Raw genomic sequence first — 21,802 nt, forward strand, 5'->3', positions numbered from 1 at the left:
GCACTCAAATTCCTGTTACATCTCTGCTAGGAGGAGGAATTAAAAGCTGCAAAGCAGTAATCACCCAAGGATCAGGATTCCTGAGTGAGTAATCACTGCCCTTTCACATCCTAATGGAAAGTGGCAACTCTATAAGGACGTGAAAAGACAGTGCAGTGACGGGAAGTGGTTAATTGTTATAACTTCCTTTATCCTGAACATGAATACGGCTTCTGCCCTGTGTGAATTCTCAGATATTTAACAAACTGTGATTTATAAAACATTCTGGGCATGCATACGGCTCCTCCTCTGAGTTCTTTGATGCATCACCCTTTCTGTGCCTTAAAGCCCAATGAGAGGAGTAGATAATTGTAACAGTGATTTACTATATGAACATAAGCAGTGAACTATAGTTTGTCGGTCAAAAATTTACATGTAACGATTATTGTGTACAAAAATTACTTATTCTTTCGTCATTTACAGGTGTTGTTATGGAAACAACCTCCATCTCCACTGCATAATCAATGAGCGTGAAATTATTATTTATTACATTACACAAATATTATAAATGATAAATCATAAAAGGTTGTCCCACGAACCAAAGGATATATTAATCAATAGATCTTGGAATAAAAATAAGTTACACAGTTGGATGTGCTAAAAAATATGTTCCTGTGCCAAGATAATCTCATAAATGTGCCCCTGCTATTTACTGTATAATGACTGTGTCTAATTGTGTAGGAATATGGTCTGATCATACCACAGCTCTTGGCAGTGGAGTAAATAAAAGAGTATACAGAGAGGACAGAATGGGTTCGTAGATGCTGCTTGTGAGACAAACATTTCCTTGCCTCATAGAAAGAATCACCTGGGATCCCATGTGTCATGATTCCACCCCTCACTGTCCTGGATGCAGTGTGTGAAAGCTCAGCTGCCCTGTTGAATCAGGGTCGTGCTGAGCTGTTAGTATTGTGAATGACAGCTCATCCGTCCATTCTGAGGCTTTGGCATGCTGAGCTGTCGGTTTTGTGAGTGACAGTCCAGCCGCTTAATCAGGGCAGGGTCGCAGTAGGTGTCTCCTATTTTGTGCGATTACCTGCATATTTAGATGGCTGTTAGTTTCTGATTATTGCCCTTCATAGCTTTATCTTGGTGGTGTGCGTGCCTTGTTTTTCAGTGCTGTTTCTGATCTTTTGCTGCCCAACCTTGGACCTTGCCTTTGACCATCCATTTGCCTAGTCCCTTTATGTTGATGAGCTACCTTCCTCGAATTCTGACCTTGAACTGTGACCTGACTACACCTTTGTCTTACCCCTCTGTTTATGATGAGCTCTCTATGTATTGGGCATTGAACCTTTGGACAAACATGTCTCACGGCTTGTCTATGAGTAGTGACTCAGCACCACACCATGCTGTCTTGTCTATATACTCTGTATAGTCTCTAGAGTAAAACATAAACATTGCTTTAACCCTGTGGAAGTCCTTTGATGTTCAATCCTACTTGATTTAGAGCTATGTTTTCCACATTCTAAACTTGAAAATGTTTTTTCCTGTGTAAATTCACTGATGTTTAACAAGATCTGATCTAATAGTGAAACGTTTTCCACATTCTAAACATGAAACTGGCTTCCCTTTCTGTGAACTCTTTCGTGTCTAACAAGAGCTGATTTTTACTAAAAACATTTTTCACATTTAGGGCATGAAAATGGCTTTTACCCTTTTTGAATCCTTTGATGTCCAATGAGATTATTTTTCTAATTGAAACATTTCCCACATTGTGAACATAAACATTGTTTCTCCCCTGTGTGAATTCTTTGATGTCTAACCAGGTGAGATTTCTGTTCAAAACATTTCCCACATTCTGAACATGAATACAGCTTTCCTTATCTGTGAATTCTCTCATGTGTTACCAGATTTGATTTCTGGTTAAAGCATTTTCCACATTCTTCACATGAAAATGGCTTCTCCCCAGTGTGAATTCTCTGATGAATAAGAAGATATTGTTTCCCGGAAAAACATTTTCCACATTCTAAACAAGAAAATGGTTTCTCCCCTGTGTGAATTCTCTGATGTGTAACAAGATCTGATTTCCTGGTAAAACATTCTCCACATTGTGAACATGAAAATGGCTTCTCCCCTGTGTGAATTCTCTGATGTGTAACAAGATTTTGTTTCCCGGAAAAACATTTTCCACATTCTAAACAAGGAAATGGTTTCTCCCCTGTGTGAATTCTCTGATGTGTAACAAGATCTATTTTCCTGGTAAAACATTCTCCACATTGTGAACATGAAAATGGCTTCTCCCCTGTGTGAATTCTCTGATGTGTAACAAGATTTTGTTTCGTGGTAAAACATTTTCCACATTGTGAACATGAAAATGGCTTCTCCCCTGTGTGAATTCTCTGATGTGTAACAAGATTTTGTTTCCCGGAAAAACATTTTCCACATTCTAAACAAGGAAATGGTTTGTCCCCTGTGTGAATTCTCTGATGTGTAACAAGATCTGGTTTCCTGGTAAAACATTCTCCACATTGTGAACATGAAAATGGCTTCTCCCCTGTGTGAATTCTTTGATGTCGAATTAGATTTATTTTTTGGTTAAAACATTTTCCACATTGTGAACATGAAAATGGCTTCTCGCCTGTGTGAATTCTCTCATGTCTAGCAAGTTGACGTTTGCTGGCAAAACATTTTCCACATTCTAAACATGAAAATGGCTTCTCCCCTGTGTGAATTCTCTGATGTTTAACAAGATGTTGTTTTCTGCCAAAACATTTTCCACATTGGGAACATGAATACGGCTTGTTCCCTGTGTGAATTCTTTGATGTCCAATTAGATCTGATTTCTGGTGAAAACATTTCCCACATTCTGAACATGAAAATGGCTTCTCCCCTGTGTGAATTCTTTGATGTCGAATTAGATTTATTTTTTGGTTAAAACATTTTCCACATTCTGAACATGAAAATGGCTTCTCCCCTGTGTGAATTCTCTGATGTGTAACAAGATATTGTTTCATGATAAAACATTTTCCACATTGTGAACATGAAAATGGCTTTTCCCCTATGGGAACTTTTTGATGTTCAACACCCAGTCTGTCTTTTCTATTTTGCTTTACAGTCTGTGATGAATCAGGAGATAGGATCTGTGTAAAAGGATCAGATGATACATTTTGGATATGAGGGGTGGAGGGTATATCTTCAATATTGGCATTCTCTTCATAGGCATATTGAATGATATTACAATCATCTGCATTACAATGTGAAGATACCGGATGTCCCTCTGGGTTCCTGGTACAGTCATCTACAAAAATAAAACTAATTATATTATCTTTTAGCAATATAACCTCAATAATTATATTAATGTTTTATGACATTATAAAGAAGAGAGTTATAAAAAAAAAAAATCACTTATTAACTAACTGAAATAATTGCAAAATAATTTAATTGCAAAATGGATCACAATTTCAGAGCAGGGAGCACAAGGTCACGATGTTACAGTTTTCTCCTTCTGTGTTGAAGACATCTTCATGTTTCATATGTCTCACGTCGGTCACCGCTCTTTTCTAGTAAATTGCCCGGTGGAGAATCATAAGTGAACCTGTAGGTCAGAGCTGCTGGGGGCGTCCATCTCACACAATCCCGGTCATGTCTGCTACATTTACTTTAGCAGAGAGCATAGCAAAGGGGAGGAGAAGTATGGTCATGGTCAAAGAAAACCGATCAAAGGATCTCACTGAGGAGCCTTGTGATGTACACACCTGGATAAAGTGTATATAATGAAATGTATAGTTATATGATTGATAACACGGGCGTATACAGTGGGTACGGAAAGTATTCAGACCCCTTTAAATTTTTCACTTTTTGTTTCATTTCAGTCATTTGGTAAATTCTAAAAAGTTAATTTTTTTCTCATTAAAGTACACTCTGCACCCCATCTTGACTGAAAAATACCAGAAATGTAGAAATTTTTGCAAATTTATTAAAAAAGAAAAACTGAAATATCACATGGTCATAAGTATTCAGACCCTTTGCTCAGTATTGAGTAGAAGCCCCCTTTTGAGCTAGTACAGCCATGAGTGTGTATAATGAAATGTATACACATGTGGTCAAAATTGTTGGTACCCCTCTTTTAATGAAAGAAAAAAACACAATCACAGAAATAACTTAAATCTGAGAAAAGTAATTATAAATTAAAAATCTATGAAAATGAACAACTGAAAGTCAGACATTGCTTTTCAACCCTGCTTCCATAGATTTTTTAAAAAAAATTAAACTCCTGAAATAGGCCTGGATTTTTATTCATAAGCAATTTTTCCTTTATTTGGTGCTGGATTTATTCTCTTTTTGATGTGTTTTACTGTCGGAGAAACCGACCCCGCTATATCCGAGCATCAGTCCTGGTACTTCATTTATATTTGCCTGGACTTCATGGTCTGCTGCCAATCAGAAGTGGGGCGGGGTTATACAGAGCTCATGAATACCCTGGACTACCTGGCAGCAGGTTTACTAGTCCTTCAGTGATAATCTCCATGATATTATCAAAACTACAGCAAGCAGCCCAATAAGAGACACATCATTGGAATCAAGGTCTCTGACCCTGTGATAAGCTGCACTGCTGATTAGGTGGGAAAGACTTAAAGACAGATTCCCTTTAAACTAAACTAGTAAGGCTTAGTGCTCACGATGCAGAAATGAAGCAGAAATTTTCCTGAGCATTTCTGCATCTCCTTGGCAGAAAAGCGCATGCGGTTTTTACATGCGTTTTTGATGAGTATTTGCCATGCGTTTTTCCAATGCACAGTATAGGCAAATACGCATGCAGAAACGCACAAGAATTGGTCATGTCCTTTTTTTTTTCTGCGAGTAAAATCTGCGCAGAAAAAATCCGGACCATGTGCACAGAACTTGCAGAATGTCATAGGAAGTCATGGGATAAGGTATGCAATGTGTTGCTGGAGCGTTTACCAGCTGCAAATACGCACCAAAAACACATAGTGGGCACAGAGCCTAAGGGTATGTGCACACGATGCAGAAATGCTCAGGATTTTTTCCTGAGCATTTCTGCATCTCCCTGGCAGGAAAAAACGCATGCGGATTGTACATGCGGTTTCCTGCCAGGGACATGCGGAAATGAAGCGTTCTTCACTTTCATTTCCGCATGCGGGTTGACAAGCGCTTCCCAAGCGATTTTAGCATCACTTGGAAAGTGCTTGTCAACTTCACACTATATAAATCCATGCAACCGGCATGGATTTATATAGTGTGTGAATGTCAAAAAATAAATATATACTTTACCCTCTGATGGCCCCCGGTGTCCTGCTTTGCTCGGTCCCGGCTGCAGGCAGTGAAGACTTTAGGACCTGCCGACGTCAGCGCCACGTGACCCGTCACATGACTGACGTCAGCGAAGGTCCTTCTTCATTCAACCCCGAAGTGCCGGGAACCAAGCAGGAGCGCTGCGCGGGCCGTCAGAAGGTGAGTATATGTGTGTGTGTGTGTATATATATATATATATAGATAGATAGATAGATAGATATAGATATAGATTTTTTTATTCTTTTTTTTTTAATGGTACCTGGGTCTGGATGAGAGTCCTCTCATCCACACCCGGGTACCATCCGCACATTAGACCGCATGAAAAGCGCATCAACATATACAGTGATGCGGATTCCATGCGGTCTAATGCAAGTCAATGGCGGCAAAAAAGCAGCGTTTCCGCAAAATTAATTGACATGCTGCGGATTTTTGGGCACAGCACATGCGGATTTCAATTGGGGAACATTGCTGCCCTTCTACCATGCATTTTTCATCCGTTTCCGTGGCGTTTACGCAACTGCAAAAACGCCGCGGAAATGCATTAAAAACGCATCGTGTGAACTCAGCCTAAGACTAAAAAGTGAATAATAATAATAGTTAAATTAATTAAACAAATGTAAATATATACATACATACACTTGATATATATATATATATATATATATATATATATATATATATATATATATATATATATATATATATATATATATATAGACACACACGTTTTTGTGAAATAAGGTACTGTAGGATGTGGCCGAAGGATATCAACACTGTCCATGCAGCTCGTTTTCTTTATGTAAAATGGGTAAAAAAAAAAGATTTAATCGACTCTGAAAAGTCGCACAATGTTGCAAGACAGACAGAGGCCGCAGCTCCTGAAATTGCTGAGATATTGGGACTAGTGTTGGGCGAACCCGAACAGTAACGTTCGGCGTCCGTACAGAACATCTACTGTTCGGTCCAGGACCCCGAACACGGATTTCCTCTGGATGTTCGTGTTACTGTTCGGGTTCAGGTGTTTCCAGCGCTGTCATTTGCGTGACAGCGCAGGTAACACAGGCTCTGATTGGCGGTAATAGTATTACTGTGACCAGACCGCTGTGACAGTGACCCGGCGGTAAAAAGCTTACTGCGGGTCATAGGCGCCGGCTGATGGTTCTACTACCACCATCAGCCGGCACCTCCTGCCATTGGAAACAGCAAGCACAGGCGCTACTGGATGGGGGCAGTAGTCTCCCATCCACCGCAGTCTGTGCTCTTCTGAAAGTAAAAAAAAAAAAATGTGAAAAGTAATAGAAAAATATTAAAATAAAAATAAAACACATTATACTCACCTACACCTTGTCCCCGATGTTCGCCGCCCCTGCAAAAAATAAAAAAACACTATATACTCACCTTACAGCTCATTCCCAGAAGCCCGCAATCACCTGTAATAAAAGTAAAATAATAAAGCAACCTCATCCTCACCTGTCCAACGCAGTCCAAATAACGAGTGTCCCACGAAGATCCCATGAACAGAGCGGCCACATTGTATGTGACTGCTCTGTTCATTTACCGGCAACACACTGAATCAGTGTATTCCCGGCAAATGGAGGTCTGCGCATGCGCAGTGAGTATTTTGCCATGCTTACAATGAGTTCAACTCATTGCATACGTGGGAAAATATTCACTGCACATGTGGTGACCACATTGCCGGCAATATACTGAGTCAGTGTATTGCCGACAAATGAACAGAGCAGTCACATACTATGTGGCCGCTCTGTTCATGGGATCTTCGTGGGACACTCGTTATTTGGACTGCGTCGGAAAGGTAAGGATGAGGTTGCTTTATTATTTTATTTTTATTACAGGGGACGTTGGCTTCAGCTGGAATGGGCGTGACAGTATCGTTTAATTTAGGATGTTAAAGGAATACTGTCTTTATTTAAAATAAAATATTTTATACACAGTGTGGGGGTTTTTATTTTACATTTTACTTCCACTATATGATTAGAAATGGGGGTGTCTTATAGACGCCTCTCCATTACTAACCTGGGCTTGATGTCAGCTGGCATTATAAGCTGACATCAACCCCAACCCTATAACCAACCGCACTGCCACCACTACAGGGCAGTGGGAAGAGCGAGGCCAAGTGCCAGAATTGGTGTATCCTATGGATGCGCCATTTTGGGGGCGGCTGAGGGCTCCTAGCCTTGGAGGGGGCCAATATTCATGGCCCCTTCTTAGGCTATTAATATCAGCCTCCAGCTGTCTGAATAGCCTTTGCTAGCTGTTAAAATAGGGGGACCCCATGTCATTTTTTTGGGGGGGGTCCCCCATTTTAAAAGCCAGTAAAGGCTATGTATACAGCTGGGGGTTGATATTAGTAGCCTTGAAAGCTCCATGGGTCACACCCAGCATCCACCGCGCGCTCTCTCAATGAATGGTCGCGCGGTGGATGCCGGGTGTGATGTGATGGGGGATAACCCCGCCCACAACCCGTCACTCACCGTGGAACGCGGAACAGGAGACCCCTGGCTGCAGCCGCAAATAGTCGTGACGTAAGAGGGGAGTCACGTGCTGCCTGTGCGCGGTCAGCGATAGCGCCGCACACAGGCAGTATTGGCAACGTGAGGTATTTAAGAAATTCATTAGGGGCCCCAGGGGGATACATTGGGGGGTTTTAAAGTAGTGGACAACCCCTTTAAACCCCACTTCGCTGATTGGTCGCACCCAGCCGGCCACGTCCAATCAGCGATATTGGTGCGCAATTTAAACCCCGCTTCACAGATTGGTCGCGCCCGACTGGCCGTGACCAATCAGAGATATTTGCGCGGAATTTAACCCCCAGTCACAGAGCGACGTAGTTCACTCACGTTTACTGAACAAGTTCTGTCAGTCACAGTGCCACGTAGTTCAGTCAATAAACTACATACAGTACAGACCAAAAGTTTGGACACACCTTCTCATTTAAAGATTTTTCTGTATTTTCATGACTATGAAAATTGTACATTCACACTGAAGGCATCAAAACTATGAATTAACACATGTGGAATTATATACTTAACAAAAAAGTGTGAAACAACTGAAAATATGTCTTATATTCTAGGTTCTTCAAACTAGTCACCTTTTGCTTTGATGACTGCTTTGCACACTCTTGGCATTCTCTTGATGAGCTTCAAGAGGTAGTCACCGGAAATGGTTTTCACTTCACAGGTGTGCCCTGTCAGGTTTAATAAGTGGGATTTCTTGCCTTATAAATGGGGTTGGGACCATCAGTTGTGTTGTGCAGAAGTCTGGTGGATACACAGCTGATAGTCCTACTGAATAGACTGTTAGAATTTGTATTATGGCAAGAAAAAAGCAGCTAAGTAAAGAAAAACGAGTGGCCATCATTACTTTAAGAAATGAAGGTCAGTTAGTGCGAAAAATTAGGAAAACTTTGAAAGTGTCCACAAGTGCAGTTGCAAAAACCATCAAGCGCTACAAAGAAACTGTCTCACATGAGGACTGCCCCAGGAAAGGAAGACCAAGAGTCACCTCAGCTTCTGAGGATAAGTTTATCCGAGTCACCAGCCTCAGAAATCGCAGGTTAACAGCAGCTCAGATTAGAGACCACGTCAATGCCACACAGAGTTCTAGCAGCAGACACATCTCTTCAACAACTGTTAAGAGGAGACTTTGTGCAGCAGGCCTTCATGGTAAAATAGCTGCTAGGAAACCACTGCTAAGGACAGGCAACAAGCAGAAGAGACTTGTTTGGGTTAAAGAACACAAGGAATGGACATTAGACCAGTGGAAATCTGTGCTTTGGTCTGATGAGTCCAAATTTGAGATCTTTGGTTCCAACCACCGTGTCTTTGTGCGATGCAAAAAAGGTGAACGGATGGCCTCTACATGCCTGGTTCCCACCGTGAAGCATGGAGGAGGAGGTGTGATGGTGTGGGGGTGCTTTGCTGGTGACACTGCTGGGGATTTATTCAAAATTGAAGGCATACTGAACCAGCATGGCTACCACAGCATCTTGCAGCGGCATGCTATTCCATCCGGTTTGCATTTAGTTGGACCATCATTTATTTTTCAACAGGACAATGACCCGAAACACACCTCCAGGCTGTGTAAGGGCTATTTGACCAAGAAGGAGAGTGATGGGGTGCTACGCCAGATGACCTGGCCTCCACAGTCACCAGACCTGAACCAATCGAGATGGTTTGGTGTGAGCTGGACCGCAGAGTGAAGGCAAAAGGGCCAACAAGTGCTAAGCATCTCTGGGAACTCCTTCAAGATTGTTGGAAGACCATTTCCGGTGACTACCTCTTGAAGCTCATCAAGAGAATGCCAAGAGTGTGCAAAGCAGTCATCAAAGCAAAAGGTGGCTACTTTGAAGAACCTAGAATATAAGACATATTTTCAGTTGTTTCACACTTTTTTGTTAAATATATAATTCCACATGTGTTAATTCATAGTTTTGATGCCTTGAGTGTGAATGTACAATTTTCATAGTCATGAAAATACAGAAAAATCTTTAAATGAGAAAGTGTGTCCAAACTTTTGGTCTGTACTGTACATATTCTAGAATACCCGATGCGTTAGAATCGGGCCACCATCTAGTATTACATATTTATATCTATCTGTATATCTATTATCTATATATCTAGCTATCCATATATCTATTTTCTGTTGACCTAATTATCTGTATAAGATAGATAATAGATATATGGATAGATTGATAGATGGATATATAGATAGATATATTGATAGATAATAGATCGATAGATAATAGATAAATGGCTATATTGATAGATAATAGATATATGGATAGATAAATAGATTAATAGATATATGAATAGATACAGTACAGACCAAAAGTTTGGACACACCTTCTCATTTAAAGATTTTTCTGTATTTTCTTGACTATGGAAATTGTACAGTTAGTCCTGAGCTCATCCACCACGTCACTGTAACTGTCACGTGGTCCTTGTTGGAGAGCTCTGAACTTTTTCCAGTAAACCTCCGGAGTCAGCTGGTACTTTTTTTTCATCAGTGCCTGCTTGACGGCCTCATAGTCTCGATCTTGGTTTCGAGGGAGAGAAGCAAACACCTCCAGTGCTTTTCCTCTGAGCCCTGGGGTTAAATATCTGGCCCACTGGGTTTCGGGCAGCTGATACTGCCTGCAAGCTTTTTCAAATACCTGCAGAAATATGTCCAAGTCCCCATCCTTTTCAATCACAGGGAAATGCTCAGGATGGGGCTTAAAAAAGTAAGCACTGTTGGACTCACGGGTCTGGGTGGAGGATGGCTCCTTCTGGATCCGGGCTAGTTCCAGCTGGTACAGACGCTCCTCTTGGGCCTGTCGCTCAGCTCTCTCAGCCTGGACCTGTCGCTCAGCTCGCTCGGCCTCTCGGAATTTCATGATCGTCCGTCACAATAGTCGGCGGCGAGGTGCTCCAAGGCCATCTGCAGGCGGGGGTCCACACTACCCTGGCTGCAGGTCTGGTTGGCAATCACAGGTGGGACCCATGCAGCAGCGCATCTGGGCCTTGGCTGGCTGCCCCATCATCAGGGTACTGCTGTTGGACGGGCTCTGCAGCACCTTGCAATAGTTCAGCAATCATTTGGGCCTTGGTTTTGCCCATGGGTTCAATCTGTCCCAGCTCACATAAGGCAGTGACAGTGTCCTTTGACTGCTGATGATACCAGGGCTATCCACGCGTAGCCATTATTGCCAAATAAAAGATAGGACAGAAAAACAAGAGAAGGGGAGGGGATGCAATTGCTACACGTACCGTAATGTCCCAGATAAAAAATATTAAAACATTCAGTCTGATTTCTTAAAACTCTGCACAGAATTCTTGCAAGAACCGTGCAAGTTTTCAGTGACAGGAATGATTGCTCAATCCAGCCACTGATGTTCTGTAATATCCCACTGCTGCCAACAATTGGTCAAGGTCTCACAGCGAAGACACCGGGGAGATCACACAATACCTCGTCGTGGCGGTGTCAGGATTTCGTCAGGGATTCACGAGCACACGATCCAGACTACTCACTACTTAGGTATCGGCAAGCGACCAGTTAGCGCATGGCGTCACACCTCCGGATTCCAAAGCACGAAATATGTGTCTACGTCCCCGTATGGTCACTGTCAGCTTCACGATAGCCCAATTATTAATATTAGTCGATGCCACCACTGGCCGAGTTTGAAATATAATACAGGCCTGGCCAGACACATGCGTTCTGGTAGTGTATGGCTTCTGGCCAGACACATGCGTTCTGGTAGCGTATGGCTTCGGAGGAGGGAACGATTACAGAGCAAATGAAACAGGAATATTGAATTTTATATTTAATCCAAAAGGGAGTCAGTGTTATAAAAAATATACAAGATTTTACAAAAGGGGACAATACAATACAGAATAGTCAGTTACATAAAATAAACAGGATTACAGAAGAAACTTACTATAGAGTTCGCAGGGACGAACCAGTATAGCTGGAAGAGGGGCTCCGTTGCATATCGTACCTATAACCCCCTGGCAAAGAATGAATATCCATCCTCAGTGGATTCTTTTTATGCCGAAGGGAGAGACCGGCCCACACACCCCCTGGGATGACATAACATGGGCTGGGCTCCATCCTTCACATTTTATTAAAATATCTGATTTTTAGGATAACTTATCGCTGATTGATCCCAGAAGCCCAAAAGGGGTACCATATTTCCTATTATGATTTTACCTTTCTTTAGAGACCACGCATGATATAGCTGTGATTCATTATTGGGTACTTTTGCGCCACAGCTCCCTGGAGTGGCTTACAGCTCTGGAAAAATAAGCAAATTGGTCCCCAGCTGACCCTGCCACTAAAAATATGGGTCCCACCATTATTGTATGTATGGAACTTTAGTTATTCCATATTTCGTTTAGGCTCCGAAGAGTCTGGGGGCTTTTGTTAAACTCTCTTTGAAGTCCTGAAAATGAAATTTCAACAGGCAGCTGTAGATTTATCGCAAGCCTGCATCTAATTGTCCCTTGCCTTTGCCAGGGAAAATCTACTCGCATTTTAAGTAGGTTGGCGACACCTCTCTTGCCAGCATTTGTTTACAAGGCCTTACTCATGTGTGTGTTAATTAGGTTTTTGTGCTGAGATTTACATGGGGACAGCTCTTGTACTGACAAATGGTTGATTGCTAGCTCTTGTCTTGTGACAAAAGGTAGATAAGGGAGAGGTGAGAGGGGCTTCAGGGGAAGAAAGAATATGTCCAATATTTCTCTATATTTTCCTAACACATATTATTAATGCACGACCTGTGACATCACATATAACAGGATCACATTATTATCAATTCAGATCGTGGCTGAACAGTGAATATTCATCTAAAGCTCCTCACCTGGGCGGTTATCTGTAGAAGTCTCCTCTTTACACTGCTGATCGCCCCTCACATTTCTCTCTGGAGCATTAACATTGTTCAGATCTTTATCCAGATCCAAAAGCTGCAAAACAAATATTGTAAAAGTCCCAGATGATTGGACAAGTCACCGGGAATAATGGTGAGAAGATCCGGCCATGTCTGTGGTCAGCTGTGATCCTGCCGTCTCCACCGCTCTCATTACACAAGTATAAAACATCTAATACTGGAGGAGAAGACAAGGCTGATCACAAGGAGGTCACAGCCGTCTACACATCATAGGGGAGATCTCCATCTACCTGATGGTTCTGTGCAGGAGGAGGAGCGGGACATCTCTCTGGGGTTGTCCTCTTACTGGAGAGACCTGCAGGAGACACAGACAGGACTGACATCATTATTGCATACAGAGAATTATAGGCCGTGTGGATTTAGTCCTATTACCTGGTGATGTGCGGGGCCGGTGCTCCTCCATCATCACCTCCTTGTACCGATCCTTGTGTCCTTCTAGATACTCCCACTCCTCCATGGAGAAATAGACGGTGACATCCTGACACCTTATAGGAACCTGACACACACAATGATACCACCATCACCCAGAATCCTCCAGTGTCGGCCCTGTATAATGTCCCAGCATTCCCAGCAGTGTCACCTCTCCAGTCAGCAGCTCAATCATCTTGTTGGTGAGTTCTAGGATCTTCTGGTCATTGATGTCCTCATGTATCCGGGGGTGAGGTGGAGGCCCCGGGATTGGGCTCAGGGTTCTTCCCCGTCCTTCAGACACAGGGGCCTGACAGGGATCACTAGAGGTCTTCTTCACCACTGTGTAATCCTGAGTGTGGAGACATTAATAATATCACTACAGACATTTCCAGAGTCCATCACCTCTCCGGTCATATCACCTGTTATTCCCATAGATAATGAATTCATGTGATGACATCAGAACCTCTCACCTCTCCGGTAAGATGGAAGATTATCTCTACAGCGAGGTTTAATATCCTCTCCCCAATCTGGTCTCTGTCCTTATTCATCCTTGACGAGTCAATCGGGAAAGTCATTTCATATAGAATTTATTAGCAGAGGATCCTTTTTTGAAGGAACCTAAATAGAAAGAGGACGAGACGATATAAAAATGACATTAATGTTATGTCAATTGGTCACATCTGCACATGATGGCTGCAGCCAATTACTGGGACTGGGTGTAGTGCTGATATCAGTATGTACTGCGGAATACCATCAACGGCAACAATGGTCATGTGACATACATAAAAACGTCATTAAGTTATACTTAACCCCTTTACCCCCGAAGGCTGTTTGCACGTTAATGACCGGGCCAATTTATAAAATTCTGACCAGTGTCAATTTATGAGGTAATAACTCTGGAACGCTTCAACGGATCCCACTGATTCTGAGAATGTTTTTTTGTGACATATTGTACTTCATAATAGTGGTAATAATTATTTGATATGACTGGCGTTTATTTGTGAAAAATCAGAAATCTGGCGAAAATTTAGCAATTTTCAAGCTTTTAATTTTTATGCCCTTTAATCAGAGAGATATGTCACACAAAATAGTTAATAAAAAACATTTCCCACATGTCTACTTTACATCAGCACAATTTTGGAGCCAAATTTTTTTTTATTATTAAGTTATAAAGGTTAAAAGTTGACCAGCGATTTCTAATTTTTCCAACAAATTTACAAAACCATTTTTTTAGGGACCACATCACATTTGAAGTGACTTTGAGGGGTCTATATGACAGAAAATATCCAAAGGTGACACCATTCTAAAAACTACACCCCTCAAGGTGCTCAAAACCACATTCAAGAAGTTTATTAACCCTTCAGGTGCTCCACAGGAATTTTTGGAATGTGGAAGAAAACAATGAACATTTAACATTTTTTCACAAAAATGTTACTCTAGACCCAATTTTTTTTATTTTCGAAAGGGTAACAGGAAAAACTGGACCTCAAAATTACTTGTGCTATTTCTTCTGAACATGCAGATACCGATATATGGGGAAAACCACTGTTTGGGCGCACAGCAGTGCTCGGAAGAGAGGAAGGACTGCTTGACTTTTTCAACGCAAAAAATGCGTGTGTTTGGAGAGCCCGTGATGTGCCTAAACGGTGGAAAATCCCCACAAGTGACCCCATTTTGGAAAATAGACCCCTTAGAACTTATCTAGATGTGTGGTGACTAGTGTTGATCGAGCACTAAAATGTTCGGGTGCTCGAAGCTCGGGCCGAGCTCGCCGTGATACTCGGGTGCTCGACCCGAGCAACGAGCCCAATGTTAGTCTATGGGAGACCCGAGCATTTTTGCGGCGGCACCCCCGGCAGTCTTTTAAAAGCCTAACAAGTGCCCAAAACGATAGTGACAGTGCTCAAATGACATGGGGACAGCATGGAGATTACCCCAGGAAGCATTTCTCATGCTCAGGTCACTGCTGTCAACAACGTGGTCAGAGTTATTAAGCCACTTTTAAGGCCTGACAATAAAACGTTCAAAAACGAAACTGAAACTGCTTTCCTGTGAAATATGTTAAGGAAGTTCCTTTCCAGGGTAAAGACTTGTGTATAAGGTAAAATAAATAACCAAAAAAAAAAATACTCCTTCACACCTTGGGCTATGTTCACAAGTAGCATTTTTTATGCGTTTTTGCACTTTTGTATTGCTTTCAACCGTGACAAATGCATTCACCGGGAAATGTCATTTTAACATTTTACAACCTTATCTGGCCATGTGCTGTGTGACACATGCATACAGTGCTGAGAAGACATGGGAACAGCATGGGGAAGACCCCTGGAAGCATCTCTGACACCCAGGTCACTGCCTAAAAGTGTGCCCATCAGAAGTCATCCTTGCCGCATCAGAAGATGCAGACTTGCAACTACCCCCGTGCAAGTTCTTGTCCCAGGGCACTGTTCAATTGTTCCTCCCCCATTCCTTGCAATGTAAGCACAAATATGCAGCCAACCACCCACCCACCCACCCCCAGGCTGCAATACCATACTGCTTGCTTGCACTTGAAATTGGGCCTTTTAGGCATGTGGAGGCGGAATCTGGCCACCACGTCATGGCTGTGTTGGCAGCCTGGAATCCATACTCAGTCCCCAGCCACCCGGGTGTCCACACTCGGTCCCCAGCCGCCAGGGGGCGGCCGGGTGTCCATACTCGGTCCCCAGCCGCCCCGCGGACGGGTGTCCACACATGGTCCCCAGCCGCCTGGGGGCAGCTGGGTGTCCATAAACGGTCCCCAGCCGCCCCTATTTCTCCTGTCAACTTCCCTCCACACACTTTTCTTAGCCCGGCCTGCTTTAGGGCAGCATTGGACGAGCCCACCAGAGAACCAGACTCCTCCAGTGGGCCCTGGCTTCTCCATCAGGGGAGTTGAGAGTGCCAAGGTGAGGAGCATGATGATGATGATAGAAGTTAGCATCTGCTTTGTTTTCTTTTAATGCAAGCATAAGTGTGCAGCCTGCCACCCACCCACCCCCAGGCTGCAATACCATACTGCTTGCTTGCACTTGAAATTGGGCCTTTTAGGCATGTGGAGGCGGAATCTGGCCTCCACGTCATGGCTGCGTTGGTGGCCTGGAATCCATACTCAGTCCCCAGCCGCCTGGCGGCTGGGTGTCCACACTCGGTCCCCAGCCGCCAGGGGGCGGCCGGGTGTCCACACACGGTCCCCAACCACCTGGGGGCAGCCGGGTGTCCATAAACGGTCCCCATTTCTCCTTTGAAAATCCCCCCACACACTTTTCTTAGCCCGGCCTGCTTTAGGGCAGCATTGGACGAGCCCACCAGAGAACCAGACTCCTCCGTTGGGCCCTGGCTTCTCCATCAGGGGAGTTGATAGTGCCAAGGTGAGGAGCATGATGATGATACAAGTTAGCATCTGCTTTGTTTTCTTGGAATGCAAGCGCATGTATGTAGTAGCGGCTAGGCCTGAGGTGGTCAGCGTTTTGGCGCATATCCTACCTCTTCCGAGGATTGCTGGATGTTTTCCTGCTACTATCCCAGTTCTATGACTCCCGTTAAAACAAAGCTTCAGGTGATAAATGATGGATGAGGTAGTGGCAAAGGAGAAAGAGCAGGAGGAACAGGGACCATTCACATCAATATCAGGCCAGTCAACCACATATGTCTTGTAGGATATGTTTCTGTAACAAAAGCAGCGGTTCGGCTACGCAGTTATAGGGCATACAGTGAGTGCAATGCCTACCAAAAGTTTTGAGGCACTCCAATGCCCCTGGGAAATGACATGGAGGTCAGAGGGCCTTAACTAAACCGTTTTTTCCATTTATAGCAACTGGGTCTCCTGTACAGTGTTGGCCTAAGCAGTGAATGGAAGGCTTTTCAAAAATTATGAGGAACTGCAATGCCCCTTGAAACAGACGTGGATTGCAACGTACTAAAAACCTTCTACCCATTATTGGGGAGTGGGTCTCCCTTAGTGTTCGCCTATGCATTGAAAAGCAAAAGCTGACTAAAATTAGGAGGAAATGCAATGCCCGTTGGAAGAGTCGTGGAGGTTAGAGGTAATTAAAAACAACATTTCAATGCCCCTTGGAAGAGCTGTGGAGTTCAGAGTGGCTTAAGAAGACGCTTTTAATGCCCCTTGGAAGAGACGTGGAGGTCACAGTAGCTTAACAAGACGCTTTTAATGCCCCTCGGAAAAGTGGTGGAGGTCCCAGTAGCTTAACAAGACGCTTTTCATGCCCCTCGGAAAAGTGGTGGAGGTCACAGTAGCTTAACAAGACGCTTTTAATGCCCCTCGGAAAAGTGGTGGAGGTCACAGTAGCTTAACAAAACGGTTTTAATGCCCCTTACAAGAGCCATACAGTACAGCATCTTAAAAACATTATTCCCATTATTGGGGAGTGTGTCTCCCATTGTCTTTGCTTATGCCTTCCAAGCAAAAGCTGCCAAAAATTAGGACGGAGGAACTTGCAATGCCCCTTACAAGAGCCATGCAGTACAGCATATTACAAACATTATTCCCATTATTGGGGAGTGGGTCTCCCATAGTCTTTGCTTATGCCTTCCAAGCAAAAGCTGCCAAAAATTAGGACAGAGGAACTTGCAATGCCCCTTACAAGAGCCATGAAGTACAGCATATTACAAACATTATTCCCATTATTGGGGAGTGGGTCTCCCATAGTATTTGCTTATGCCTTCCAAGCAAAAGATGCCAAAAATTAGGACGGAGGAACTTGCAATGCCCCTTACAAGAGCCATGCAGTACAGCATAGTACAAACATTATTCCCATTATTGGGGAGTGGGTCTCCCATAGTATTCGCTTATGCCTTCCAAGCAAAAGCTGCCAAAAATTAGGAGGAAATGCAATGCCCATTCGAAGAGTCGTGGAGGTTAGAGTTAATTAAAAACAACATTTCAATGCCCCTTGGAAGAGCTGTGGAGTTCAGAGTGGTTTAACAAGACGCTTTTAATGCCCCTCGGAAAAGTGGTGGAGGTCCCAGTAGCTTAACAAGACGCTTTTAATACCCCTCGGAAAAGGGTTGCTGGTCCCAGTAGCTTAACAAGACGCTTTTAATGCCCCTCGAAAAAGTGGTGGAGGTCACAGTAGCTTAAAAAGACGCTTTTAATGCCCCTCGGAAAAGTGGTGGAGGTCGCAGTAGCTTAACAAGACGCTTTTAATGCCCCTTACAAGAGCCATACAGTACAGCATCTTAAAAATATTATTCCCATTATTGGAGAGTGGGTCTCCCACAGTCTTTGCTTATGCCTTCCAAGCAAAAGGTGACAAAGATAAGGAAGGAGGAACTTTCAATAATGCCAACACGGACCATGGTCACCCTGGTGGTATAGTGGTGGTGGAGGCTGAGGATAAGGAGAAGAACATAAAACAGCCGAAATGAGGAAGTGTATACCCATGTGTGGGTGTGAAGCGGTGCATGTGAATACACCTCCCGAAATAACACAGTGGATTAGACTTTATGTTACTCTGCTGTCATTTGGTGATGATGAGAAGTCTGGCCCAATCCAGCCCTTGTTCATTTTGATAAGGGTCAGCTTGTCAGCATTGTCAGTTGACAGGCGAGTGCGCTTATCAGTTATAATTCCCCCAGCGGCACTAAAAACACGCTCCGATAACACGCTAGCAGCAGGGCAGGCCAGGGTGTCCAGCTTGGATACCCAATAATTAAAAGGCACAGAGGAATCACGGAGGACGCTGGTAAGGTCGGCAACGTACTCCCTCACCATCTTTTGAAACTTTCCATCCTTGTGAGAGTACCCCGCGCCTCAGGGCCTGTAAGCTGGGTGGGTCTCAGAAAACAGTCCCAGAATGTTGACAGTCTTCTCCTACCTCTGCTGGATTGGAGTTGCCTCTCTCTCGCTTGTACGCCTTGGTTGGTCAACAAACTGTGACCTCTGCCGCTAGCGTGTTCAGATGGGAAGTTTTTTTAACAGTTCTGCAGCAAGGGCCTTCTGGTACGGCCCCATTTTTGTAGACCTCTCCACCTCAGGAATAAGAGAGTGAAAGTTCTCCTTGTAGCGGGGGTCTAAAAGTGTCACCAACCAGTAATGACTGTCACCCAACATTTTGACAACGCGAGGGTCACGGTTAAGGCAGCGTAACAAAGTCAGCCATGCGTGCCAGACTGGTAACGGGCAAGACTTCCGTGTCCTCACCAAGATGACGACTGACCATGCTCTCCTCCTCCTCCCCCCTGTCCTCAGGCCACCCACGCTGAACCGACGGTATGACAGTTGTACAGGTACTACCGTCTACAGTACATGATACAAGCTCCTGTTCATCCTCCTCCTCCTCCTCTCCCTCATTGTCCCCCAATGCACGTTGGGATGAGCTGAGGCTGGGCAGTGTGTAATCGACCGCTACGGCTTCTGATCCATCTTATCATACTCTGGCTGCAATGCCTCCTCTTTAATTCTCTGCAGAGAGCGTTGCAAAAGACAGACAAGAGGAATGCTGACGCTAATGATGGCGTCATCGCCACTCACCATCTTGGTGGACTCCTCAAAGTTTGTCACGATGGTACATATGTCAGACATCCAGGTCCACTCCTGAGGTCTTATGAGTGGAGTCTGACCTGAATATCGACAGCCTTGTTCCAGCTGGTACTCCACAACTGCTCTCTTCTGCTCACAAATCCTTTGCAACATGTGGAGGGTAGAGTTCCAACGTGTGGGAACATCACACACCAGTCGGTGTGCCAGAAGCTGCAAACGCTGCTGCAACACAGCAAGGGCGGCGGAAGCTGTAGAAAACTTGCGAAAATGAGCTGACAGGCGTCGTACTTTGACGAGCAGATCTGGCAACTCGGGGTACGATTTAAGAAACCGCTGAACCACGAGGTTAAGCACATGAGCCAGGCATGGTACGTGTGTGATCTCACCTCGCCTCAGAGCCGCCACCAGGTTACGGCCATTGTCACACACGACCATGCCTGGATGTAGGTTCAGCGGTCTCAGCCACAGATCTGCCTGCTCTTCCACAGCTGTCCACAACTCACAAGCAGTGTGAAGTTTCTCACCTAAGCTTATGAGTTTCAGCACAGTCTGTTGCCACTTGGAGGAGGCAGTACTGCAGTGCTTCCAGCTTGTAACTGATGTGGTGATATCTGAGATGGAGGCTGAACATAAGGAGGAGGAGATTGATGATGCACAGGAGCTGTACACTGTGGGGGCAACTCTGACTGACATAGGGCCAGCAATCCTCGGTGTGGGGAGGATGTGTTCCGTACCAAGGTCCGACTGGGTCTCGGCTTCCACTATGTTTACCCAGTGTGCCGTCACGGAGATGTACCGTCCCTGGCCACAAGCACTTGTCCACGTGTCCGTTGTCAGGTGGACTCTCCCAGTAACTGCGTTGTTGAGGGCACGGCAGGTGTTTTGGGACACGTGCTTGTGTAGTGCGGTGATGGTACACCGGGCAAAATAGTGTCGGCTGGGGGCTGGGGACCGAGTACCGAGAGACGGCCACCGCCATAAGGTTGCGGAAGGATTCCGTCTCCACCAGCCTAAAAGGCAGCATTTCCAACGCAAGCAGTCGTGAAATGTGCAAATTTAGGACTGTGGCCTGTGGGGCGTTAGCTGCGAATTTCCACTTTCGTTCAAAGGTCAAGGATATGGACAATTGAACGCTGCAGTGGGACGTGGACGTTGATGCTGTTTCTTGACAAACTGCCATAGCAAGTGAAGACTGAGAGGAGGGGGCATCTTTGCATGCAGTATGGACAGGGGATTGCCTTGCACACACAACAGGGGGTTCTGCTGGTGGTGGTCAGGCTGGTAGTTTTGTCACCCCTGCTGATGCTGGCATGGCAGGTGGTACAAATGGCGTTTTTGGGGTTATTAGCAGAGTCTTTAAAAAAATTCCAGACTCTGGAAGACCTACCGATTGTACTGGCAACGTCCCTCGTGTTGGTGTTACGGGGAACTGTTGCCCGCCTTCTGAGTGCGGCCACCACACTGCTTCTTCCTGCCTGTTGGGGTAATCTGCCTCCCATCCCCTGTGTGCTGCTGGCCTCACTCTGCATGTCCTCCTGCCACGTTGTGTCAGTTACTAGATCATCCACCACCACCTCCTCTTCCACTTGCCCACCACGATCCTCCTCCTCACTTCCTGGCAATTGTGTCTCGTCATCGTCCACCTCTTGTGACAAATTGCCAGCGTCGACTTCCTGTGGCCGTGGCTGTTCAAATATTTGGGCATCGCTACATGGGATCTCGTCTTCCACCACTTCAAGCGGAGCAGGCGAGGGGCACAAATATGGAAATGGACCAGTAAACAGCTCTTCAGAGTGTCCAAGTGTGGGATCAGTTGCTGTCTGACGACACTCGGCATGGTGGGAGGAAGGAGCATCAGAGTGAGGAGGAGTATGCGGTCGAGACTCATGGCTACTAAGAGTTGACCGTGTGGAAGACAGACCAGAGGTGGTGGTGCCCAGGAAACTGGAATTATTATCTGCTATCCAATTAATAACCTGTTCACAGTGATCAGTTCGCAATACTGGTGTTGTTCTGTGCTTCCCTAGTAATTTGGTCAAGAAGTGGGAGCGAGAAGATGTGGCTGTTCGTTGTGGCACATTTTCACCTTGGCCACGGCCCCGTCCTCTGCACGCACCATCACCAGAAAGTCC

The 21,802-nt window shown here is 44.7% G+C and overlaps 1 pseudogene; it reads right to left on the bottom strand.

Annotated features, from left to right (window-relative positions):
• Positions 1-345: 345 nt before the first annotated feature.
• The window catches only part of LOC141273098 (uncharacterized), a 61,810-nt pseudogene continuing 40,353 nt past the window's right edge, over positions 346-21,802 (bottom strand).

The sequence above is a fragment of the Phyllobates terribilis genome, unplaced genomic scaffold (assembly GCF_046119375.1).
Source record: "Phyllobates terribilis strain yellow unplaced genomic scaffold, ASM4611937v1 Scaffold_1__5_contigs__length_1240528914, whole genome shotgun sequence".
Classification (NCBI taxonomy): Eukaryota; Metazoa; Chordata; class Amphibia; order Anura; family Dendrobatidae; genus Phyllobates; species Phyllobates terribilis.